This window comes from Cibotium barometz, chromosome 8, assembly GCF_041138505.1.
Source record: "Cibotium barometz isolate CiBa-2024 chromosome 8, ASM4113850v1, whole genome shotgun sequence".
In the NCBI taxonomy this organism is placed as follows: Eukaryota; Viridiplantae; Streptophyta; class Polypodiopsida; order Cyatheales; family Cibotiaceae; genus Cibotium; species Cibotium barometz.
Window position 1 is genome coordinate 17612372 of NC_141053.1, and position 10932 is coordinate 17623303.

The 10932-nt window shown below is 34.8% G+C and overlaps 1 pseudogene; it reads right to left on the reverse strand.

Moving 5' to 3' along the window:
- Nucleotides 1-954: 954 nt before the first annotated feature.
- LOC147635984 (caffeoylshikimate esterase-like) lies at nucleotides 955-2092 on the reverse strand (annotated as a pseudogene).
- Nucleotides 2093-10932: the final 8840 nt, after the last annotated feature.

Below are 10932 nucleotides of genomic sequence, written 5' to 3' on the forward strand. Positions count from 1 at the left end.
AAAAAACGTTATTATACATATAAATTTGGCATTTAATAAAATCCAATGGGATGATGGGGAAAAAATTAGCACTCTTTTAATATCATTAAAAACAAGGTTTCTTCTTATAGGGTTATTAATACATCGAAGTTATTCAAAAATATATTATCATGCATGGGGTAACCTCTTTCTTGATTTTTTTTCCGGTATTAAAAATTGGTTGAAACCAAATTTAAGAAACGCCTCCTTTTGTTGTTTGCAAAAAAAACATTAATATACATATAAATTTGGCATTTAATAAAAGCCAATGGGATGATGGGGGAAAAAATTAGCACTCTTTTAATATCATTAAAAACAAGGTCTCTTCTTATAGGAGGTGGTGTAGTTTGCACAAGGTTTTGTCAAAGGAGAGATTATGCACAACACCATAGCCAGAGTGCATAGAACTCTTCCTCTTATTTAGTCTCTCTACTATGATCCATTTCTTAAGAGGGGTTTGCTTATGATGGTCTAGAGTATATAATATATTATGTCTAAAGGGTCATCCTTTCTCCCAACCCTTCTTATGAAGAGAAAGACTCCACTTTCTAGAATACTCTCATTTGATGAATATGAGGTCCATCATGGTCACCTCTGTCACAGTGTAACGTCGGCTATCCTATGCCACTCTCATGAGAATCTTGAACTAGAACAAGGACAAGCAAAGCCTACCCCTACTCCAAGGGGGGTTACAATTCAAGATGTTTGATACTTGGAAAAGCATTTAAGAGCAGTGTCCCACAGATGACTTGCATTACTTATATTGCATATTTAAAGCACAGTTTCTCTCCACGCTTGACATTTAACCTCTGCAATTGTTCTATTTTATACCAAACTTGCATTACTTGTAGTGATTTACTACCATTACTAATTATCTACAAAGTCTGTTAAGTGCTCCGTGGGGGACTACACTAATAAGAAGATTATGTGATCCCTTCATATTGGGTGGGGTTGTTCTTTGTTGGGGTGATGGATCAGAGAGAGATGAGAGTGGGTTAGGAGGGAGGGGCTGCTGAGCAGTCACCTCCATAAGCGTCAGGGCTATGCTTGTTCAGGCAATTCATGATGTCTCAGATAACTATGTCAATTTTATCATCGGGCTCCCCAAACAGGAGGCCATGCCACATGCCTAGGCACATAACCAGTTTCTTGTCAAAGCTACTCTCGCATAGCTTCATCCAACCCTTTGCTTATCTTGAGATATGTCACCACGTATGCCTCCTAATGTAGCACTAGAAAGGGCAAAGTCACTTGCACATCCACCACATGAACACTCTAGCACAACATATAGACTCTCTATGTAGTACGACCACAATGAGAACTACTCACCTCATTCAACCTTTCCTCTAAGTATAAGCTGGCATTTAACTACTCAAGACCAGTCCTTAGAGACAAGGCCTATCTTGGTAGTTGGAAGGGTTAGACCACATGTGCATGAACACCAACAACATCAAGTGAAGATTAAGAAAATTACTAGTGATCTTGAAGGTGCAAATAAGGTACTAAGATCTTATCTTGAACCTCTTCTCTTTTCAAGGGGTCTTTAAATCCCATGTCAATAATGTCACGAGGCTTGTGAAAATTTTTTAGGAGGGGATTACATTGGCAAGCTTAGTCAGGACAAAGACCACCAAGGGAGAGGGTTTGAACTCTTTAGATATCAGCAAGGGAAGATAAATAGATAAAAAACAAAAGGCAAGATGGGAATAAAAATAGTCTAATTCAATGAGAAATAAATAAGTGAAAAGCAAGATGGGAAGCAAAATAGCCTAATTCAATGAGAAATAAATAAGATAAAAGCAAAATAGCCCAATTCAATGAGAAATAAATAAGATAAAAGCAAAATAGCCCAATTCAATGAGAAATAAATAAGATAAAAGCAAGATGGAAAGAAAAATAGCCTAATTCAATGAGAAATAAAGTACATTATTACCTTACCCACCATGGGTGCAACCAATAGAGCACCATTCTAATCATTGGGTCGCTTTATGTGAAGCAAGAGAGATAATACACCACCCGTAGATTCCCCAACCAAGAATCGAGCCTTGTCTTTGTATTCTTCTTTCTTTGTCATTCAAAAAACATTAAATTAACTCAGTTGGATAGGGTGCTTGATAACCTAGCATGATGTTGCAAGTTTAAATCCTCGTCGCTGGCTATTTGGCATAGAGAGAGAGAGAGAGAGAGAGAGAGAGAGAGAGAGAGAGAGAGAGAGAGAGAGAGAGAGAGAGAGAGAGAGAGATTGTTTTGCAATAATAGAATCTGCCTAATCTAACCTCAACTCTAATTAAAGTTAAGCTATCATCATTGGCAAAATGTGAAGTTAGTGTTATGAGAAGAAACAACTTTACGTAGCACAAAGATCTATATTCCTTGAGTAAGCCTAACTCCTCCATGGTCAGGCTAATTCCAAGTTGGTGGCATAACATAGTCACTTAAAACCTAAGTTAACATGTACAATAAATTTCTTCTCTTCAAAAATCCTACTCATGGATCCACATAAGGGTCTTCATATGAATACTTGGGAAGTAGAGGATCTGCAGATGAATATTTGGGAAGTAGAGGTACATACATTCTAAGAAATAATCAATGGCCTTGCTTTGATTATTGGAATGTTAGAATGCAACATGCATTTGCTTGCGACTTCGAGATAAGGGCTTGCATGCCTCTTGAGCCATGGTCTAAAAATAAAAACACATATATTTAATAAAGAAAAAAATTATCTACTTAAAAATGATTTCATTCTTGAGAACCATCATTTGGACAACTTATGTCATAGGTACATACTCCCAAATAGAATCCATACGTCCTTATGAAGTCTCATCATGCCTTGACTTCAAACTTCTTCAAGATCTCTCAAAATTAACAATTTTATCAGTGGTGGGTAGCAGTTGCCTGAGAATTTTTAGCATTGTTGTCAAAGGCACTTTCTACATTGATGACTAGTAATAGTGAACTAGGTTTGTTGCCTCTATTTCATGGTAGATTATTACATTATGATTTATCATTTCTAGATCCCCCTATGGGTTCAAGCTAGATTAAACAGGAAAGGAAGTCGTCATTCCACCATCATTGAGAGAATTAGCAATGCTCATGGCCTCCTCAAAGAAGTTCTCCTTCATGAATACAATTATGTAGTAAGAGAGTTTGGAGGTGATCTATTTCTTGCTCATAAGGTCTTATCTCATTTTTTACCATTTTGAGAAAGGTGTAAGCATTATTAGATGACATGGTACCTACAATTTACTAATGAACGAGTGTCTAAGTAAAGAATCTTCACTCAAGATTTATAGCTCAAAAATAAAAAATAGAAAATTTCATTGATATCATCATCAACCATTCATCTCATGGTGCAACAATAGCCTTGTGGGGCATGCTATGGCAGACTCGGGTATGCTGCATAACATACAGAAATATTTTCATATGGTACATAGAGAGAAAAGACTCTATATACAATCCAACACCACCTTCAATTATGTCTTCAAAATCCTCTAGTACTATCTGATGATCCTCTTTGTTGTCCTTGGGGGTGAGATGAGTGAAGGCAAAGGCTATCATCTGGTCCTCTAATGAAAGATACCGTATCGCAATCTGAGCCATCTAAGCAACAAAAGAAATACATTCCTTGGTCAAACAACCAATCAATGATCTGATACCAGCTATAATAATCCTACCCCATTGTTTTAATTCTAAATGTTCTCAACTGAAAGTGTATTCTATGTCTTACTCAGGGCCTCCCCTACAATTATCTCTGTGATTGATTGGCTCCTAGCGGTCTCCCTAAGGCCCCAACTCCTCTCGCAGAGAAATGTATGGGATTCATCCAATAACTTCTAATTTCTAATCTACACGTGATTCTAAAAGTCCTTTCTTTTACATGTGTCATTTTCTAGAACTAATGTTTTCTAATCTAAATGCATTATACCCATGTTTTACTTTTTCTATTGATTCCAGGATCCATTGATTGAGCCTAGCCCCATCTAATCTCCATGGGTATAGCTGTCTATCCAATCACTCAAACTATGGATCTAGTGTTTTAATTAAGGTTTTTGGGTTATGCCTAAGTATAAGGGAGTACTCCCCTAGAGAGCACTGGGTATCAAGGGTTTAGGCTTCATAAAATATCGGCACACCGCTTCTTTAAAAAACAAAACATAACTTTTGAAAATAGTAATTTTTGTCTTTGTGATTCTTGTCATCATAATCATTTTTTTTTGCACCATTATCAACATGCCAACATAGTTATCACAAGACCATCACTTTCATATGCAAAAGAAAGTAAACTTATGGCCAATTCCATTAGGCCATGCCAATTCCTTTAAACCCCACAAGCATAGTTGTCTAGTTTCAAATCAATAACAAGCAGATCGTTAGAGGCAATATGACCATATATCTCCCTCCAAACATAACTCAATTTATAGGACTTATAAAATGAGAAAATTGTAGAGGCAACATCACCATATATCTCCCTCCAAATACGTCTAGGTTCATAGGGTTTTATGGGAGCCTGTCTAGCAATGAACCGTTGCATATAGTTTGATTTTCACTAATCTTAACCACTCACAGACCACATCAATGGCCTTTTTCCTTGAGCCGCCTATAAATTATGATTAGACCCCCACCAATCCTAACCTCTGAAAGGTCACTTTGTCACTTCTCACCCAACCGTGCGAGGCATGCTGCTACTCTTCTATCGAGACAAAGTTGAAGCTACGAGTTTTTAAATTTTTTAGTTAAGAATTTTGTTGGGTATACAAGCCACAAATTTCATGTTTATATTTTAAAATTGAGCCTTGTAGCTTTGTTTTAACATACACTTTTGTGTGGATCATTACGCACAATTGTAATTTTCTTTTGACATACAATTTTGTGTAGATCATTAGGCACAAAATTTGAAGGCTAGAATATCAAGAAAAAAGGGAAAGAAGAAAGAAAAGTTAACTACATTTTTAAAAAATATAGTTTTTTTTAAAAAATATAATAAAATATACCCCTCCAATATCTTGAACAAGTCAAAAAGGTTGATATATGAACACAATTGTTCAAAATAGGTTTTGAAAAAGTAAAAAATAAGAATATATAAGTTTATTACTACATTAAAATTATGCAAATCATGCATGAAGTAACCTCTTTCTTGATTTCTTTTCTAGTACTAAAAATTGGTTGAAACCAAATTTAAGAAACTCCTCCTTTTGTTATTTGGGAAAAAAACATTATACATATAAATTTAGCATTTAATAAAATCCAATGTAATGTTCGGGAAAAAAATGAGCACTCTTTTATCATTAAAAACAAGGTTTCTTCTAATAGGACTTGTAGTTTGCACAAAGTTTTGTTAAAGGAGAGCTTGTACACAGCACCACAGCCAAAGTGCATGAAACTCTTCCTCTTATCTAGTCTCTCTATGATCCATTTCTTAAGAGGGGTTTGTTTATGATGGTCTAGAGCATATAATATACTATAAAGCGTCTTCCTTTCCCCCAACCTTTCTCATGAAGAGAACAATTCCCCTTCCTAGAATACTTTTAACCTTCAAATAGCAAATCTGATGTCCATCATGGTCGTCTGTCAGGATGGAGTAGGCTATGCCTATGCCACTCAACACGAGAATCCTAAACCATAAGGGACGAGCAAAGCCTATCCATACTCCAAAGGGGTTGCAAGTAAGAATTTTTTGATACTTGGAAAATTAGTTAATTAAGAGCAATGCGCAGACGACTTGCATTACTTATATTACTTGCCTTTTGCATTTAAAGCACAGTTTCTCTCCATGATCATTGAAGTTATTCTATTTTTATCCAAACTTGCATTACACAATGACTTATAAGCCAATGCTAATTATCTACAAAGTTTCCTAAGTTCTTCGTAGGTTGATTCCTTCATATTGGATGGAGTTCTTCTTTGTTGGGGTGATGGATTAAAGAGAGATGAGAGTGAGTTAGGAGAGAGGGGCCAGCTACCTCCGTAGGGATTGGGGCTATGTGTGTTTAGCTAACTCATGATGTCTTGGATAACTATGTCAATTTTAAAGAGTACATGTGAAGGATGTTGAGAGATGGTATGTCTAAGGGTAGTGCAGAATAAACTTTGATTATGATTATTTGGAGGACATGCGAAGGATGCTGAGAGATGCAATCTTCACTCGCGACATTGTCTTTGTGTACAAAGAGAAAAGAGAGGAGCTTAGGGCTTCTAGAATGGTGGTAGAGAAGAGGTTGGAGCTTTCACAAGATGACAGTAGATTCAAGATTCCCCATGCTACTGGAGAGCATACTACTGCACATAGGCATGGCAGAGTCCATGCATCCCCCTCCTCAATAATAGATGGCCCCACCATGTGTATTTTCTTATAGTTCTTCAGCTTTAAAATTGAATTGTAGAACAAAAATTAGGATTGGCAAATCAATGGACTCGTGGTTTTCCAAATCAATGGAGCCTAGATTAAAACCGATGGATTACAGGTCATCATGGATTATCTCATCTAGCTCTTCTGCTATCATATAGCTCTTCTGCTATCATGATTTTTTGGCATCTACTATGTAGCGATATTATTTATGATACAAAGGTTACATGGTTACATAGACAAGCAATTTTTTTAATGACCTCATCTTAAACTTGTAGTCAAAGGTTACAACCATATGTGTTTTTTAGGCCTAAACCTATGTTCTACCTATATCACCTTATCCTAAGCATATTTTTTCTTTAATTTTATGATTTGTAAGATTTTTTATTTTTTAACGATTTTATTGGCTACTATTTACTATTTGGAATGAGATTTTATATATTTATTGGTGATTAAAATAAAAACATATCTCATAAAAATGTAAGAATATTTCAAAGTTAAGAAAAATAGCCCCTAAAAGTTGATGTTTTACATCAAAGTTGATGTTTTACATCAAAGTTGATGCAAAACATCAACTTTTAGGCTAAAAGTTAATGTTTTGTATTGAGTTGATGTAAAACATCAACTTTTCCACAAAACATCAACTCTACATAAAACTTGATATTTTGCACACATCAAGTTTCAGATGCTTCAGAGAAGAAAGTTGGAGAATCGGAGGTCGGTTTTCACAAACGGTCTGTTTTAGCAATTATGTCCACGTTGGCATGCTTAGACGACCTAGTCCATAAATTTTGAGTACCAATACGATTATGTTTCAAATCGCTTTGTGATGTCTGCACATCGCATCGGAACATATTTGTGTTGGTACTCAAAATTTATGGAATAGGTCGTTTGATCATGCCAACTCAGATGCAATCACTAAAACAGGCTATTTATAAAAATCAACCTCCGATACTCCAACTTTCTTCTCCGAAGTATCTAAAACTTGATGCAAAACATCAAGTTTTGTGTGGTAGAGTTGATGTTTTGCATCAACTTTGATACAAAACATCAAGTTGTGTGGAAAAGTTGATGTTTTGCATCAACTCGATGCAAAACATCAACTTTTAGCCTAAAAGTTGACTAAAAATATCAAGTTTTATGAAAAAGTTGATGTTTTACATGGAGTTGATGCAAAATATCAACTTTTCCACAAAACTTGATGTTTTGCATCAAAGTTGATGCAAAAAATCAAGTTTTGTGGGAAGTTGATGTTTTGCATAACGTTGATACAAAACATCAAGTATTGTAAAAAAGTTGATCTTTTGCATAGAAAGTTGATGTTTTGCATATAAAGTTGATGTTTTACATCAACTTGATGCAAAATATCAAATTTTCATAAAAGTTGATATTTTGTATCAAGTTGATGAAAAACATCAACTCTTAGCTGAGAAGTTCTTACTCAGCATTAAGTTGGCCGCAAATGTTGTAGCTAAAACATCCTTACCATGTGTAGTAACTAGTAAGACTCGAACCTAAGTCCCTGTCTGATATTTTACAAAGAAGTATTTTGAAAAGTATAAACTTTTGTTTCTTAAAGCGAGTTTTTTCATTCTTTCTAAACTCATTTAATAACTAAAATTACTATTTAACCCCTTTTTGTCACATCAAGGACACATCTTCTTTAAAATGAGTGTAATTCTTTTTCAAAATTACATAACTTTTAAATAGCTTATGCAGATATTTTAAAATTCATTTGTATTATATAACGAACTCTTTTAAAAAAAAGTATATATTATCAATTAAGAAATTGTGATACTCACGAGCTTCAAAATGGATTTTAATACTACTCTCATCATCAAGAGCCAAAATAGGGTATTATAATTAAGATTATAATTAAGATAATAATTGTATCAAGAAAGCGCTTTTGTAATATAATCATATAAATAATTTTTTATAGTTGCACTCTGTAGCACATCCTCAACCATGCTAACCCAAGGAGTCTAAACTTCAAGTTTATACATAGAAGAAAAAAAATGTATTTGTGGATAGTAAAGAAGAGGATGCCTCGTCTACCTTCTCAGGGAAAGGCACATCAAACTAGTGATGGTGTAGCAATGATTATGAGGAACCATAACTATGCCATAAGTTATACATTTAGAACATAGCTTCTTTTTACAATTGTATAATGTTTTTAATGGATTGAAGATGGAAATAATAAACACAGCCATCTATTATACCAAAACACATTATATATAGCATGCTTGCTAAACTGTGAACAAGCCTTGGCACTCGTAGTTTCCCACACATCTCTATCCATATCACAAACACTCTATAAGGAGCTTCCCATTAACTGACTCACTAAAATTGAAGGTGTAAAGTTCTCATGCATCGCCACCATTAGTGCTAGCCTGTATCACAGAATTTCCTACTTAATGGCATCACAATCAGATACTTGATTCTACGGTGCATTGCCAAGTAGGAGCACCAATCTCATCCACCTTCATCTCAATGGATTATTGCCACAATTCAATTTTTATCCTTGTGGCATCTTAAACAATCACCAAGAAGCACACAATATCACCTAAACATAGGTACTATGTTGAAGATTGATTTTTTAATCTCTAGATTAATGGATTAAAAGAAAACAACTTAGCAAATAATAATAAATCAATAAATTTAGTGTATGATGATAATGTTTGAAGAAACAATCCACTATAGCCAATCTATCTATCTAGAGAGAGCACTGGATATGGTAACATCTTTTACCATTTTCTTTTGATTTTTTCAACCTAAGGTGGATGAGGTCTCAGTCAGAGGGGGTGTCAAATGCTTTGGGGCTTTTCCTAGGTGTGTGCCTATCTAACTAATATAAAATTGAAGCTTTGTTTGCTCCTCCTGTTGACTATGTAAGTAAAAATTATATGCCTTTTATTATTAATGGTGATTTTGTAGATGGTTGGAAACATTCATAGAGGAGGAAGATTGTCATTGGCATGTTTGCTCCATGCGGTGGTTTGGGTGCTAGTAGTTCATACGTGATGCATCATTGCTTATGCTTGGAGGGGGATTTTTTATGCTTATATAGTGAGTGCCTCACAAAGGTGGTATGTGGCCCACCTGCCTAGGGTGATATGGTGTAGACATAGATATGTACTTTTGTGCTTTTGGGATACACTTCGAGTGATTTATATTCTTGTTTAGACCTAGATATGTATTGGTGAGGTATTGGTGCAACACTATTTATAGGACATGCTACATTTATGCTTATTTACAGGACATGCTACATTTGTGCTTTTGGGATACTCTTCCAGTGATTTATATGCTTTACATTGATGTTTTGGTCTATGTGTTGGTTTGATTATGAGACTCGTGTAGGTTTGTGCATGCTCAAATATCTATGGCCATGTGGAAGTGGCTTGTAAGTGAATGCTCAATTGTGGAAGTAAAATGTTTGTATTATAATTGTTAGTAAAATGTTTGTATTATAATTGTTAGTAAAATGTTTGTATTATAATTGTTAGTAAATGCCTAGATATGTATGCTTTACATGTTTAGTTACACTTTGTAAGTGCTTGTGAGTTTATTATAATTGTAAGTAAATGCCTAGATATGTATGGCCATGTCGGTAAGACACACACTTTTCATACATTTAGATGCTTGTAAGTCTTTATATGGCAGTTTAATATGCTAGTTTGAAAACTTCATTCAACATAGTAAGAAAACACATGTTGCTCATGAGAGAGGAATATTGATACAATATGAAACAAAGAAATCCTCCATGAGAATGTCAGCACCAAGAAAGGATTATTTTTACATCTATACTCACCTTTTATAGTGCTCAATAAAAAATTACCACCCTTAAGTTAAAAATCTCTAAAACATGTCAAAAAGTTGTAAATGAGACGCTCGAAAAATTATTATCTCCCTCTATCTCATGATCGACCTCACGAGTCGGAGGCATTTCAACCAAGTCTTTAAGAAATATGTTAGCATACTCACTTAACCAATTAGATTCCTTAGTATCTCCCTCTATCTCATGATCGACCTCACGAGTCGGAGGCATTTCAACCAAGTCTTTAAGAAATATGTCAGCATACTCACTTAACCAATTAGATTCCTTAGTATTTGAATCTTTGCCTACATGATTAAGCTCAACAACATAAATTATATGTTTCTTCTTAATTCCTTTCAATAACTTAGATGCCTTTACAAGTTGCAAGGTAGGAGCTTTTAATGAGTGCTTCTTGAATCAAACAAAAATTTAAAATCTTTACCTTGGAAATTGGTTGGGGTATGAATTACCAACAAGAACTGCTCGTTTTGACCTTGTTGTTTAATGGACGGCATGAATTCTGCCTCTTTCTTCTTCCTCATAGTTAGTTACTATTGTAATGGCATTAGAAACTATTGTGACTGGGTTGGAATTTACCTTCTCTAATTTCTTGAGTTCTAAGGTGAAGGTCTCTCATTTATCTTGTTCTAAGGCAAAGGTCAATGATTTCTCTAAACTGAAACCGTAGGCCTTTGGTAATGGGATCCTTGAGCAAAATGAGTAAAAAAGGTAACACTAACAGGTGCATTTGGATAAT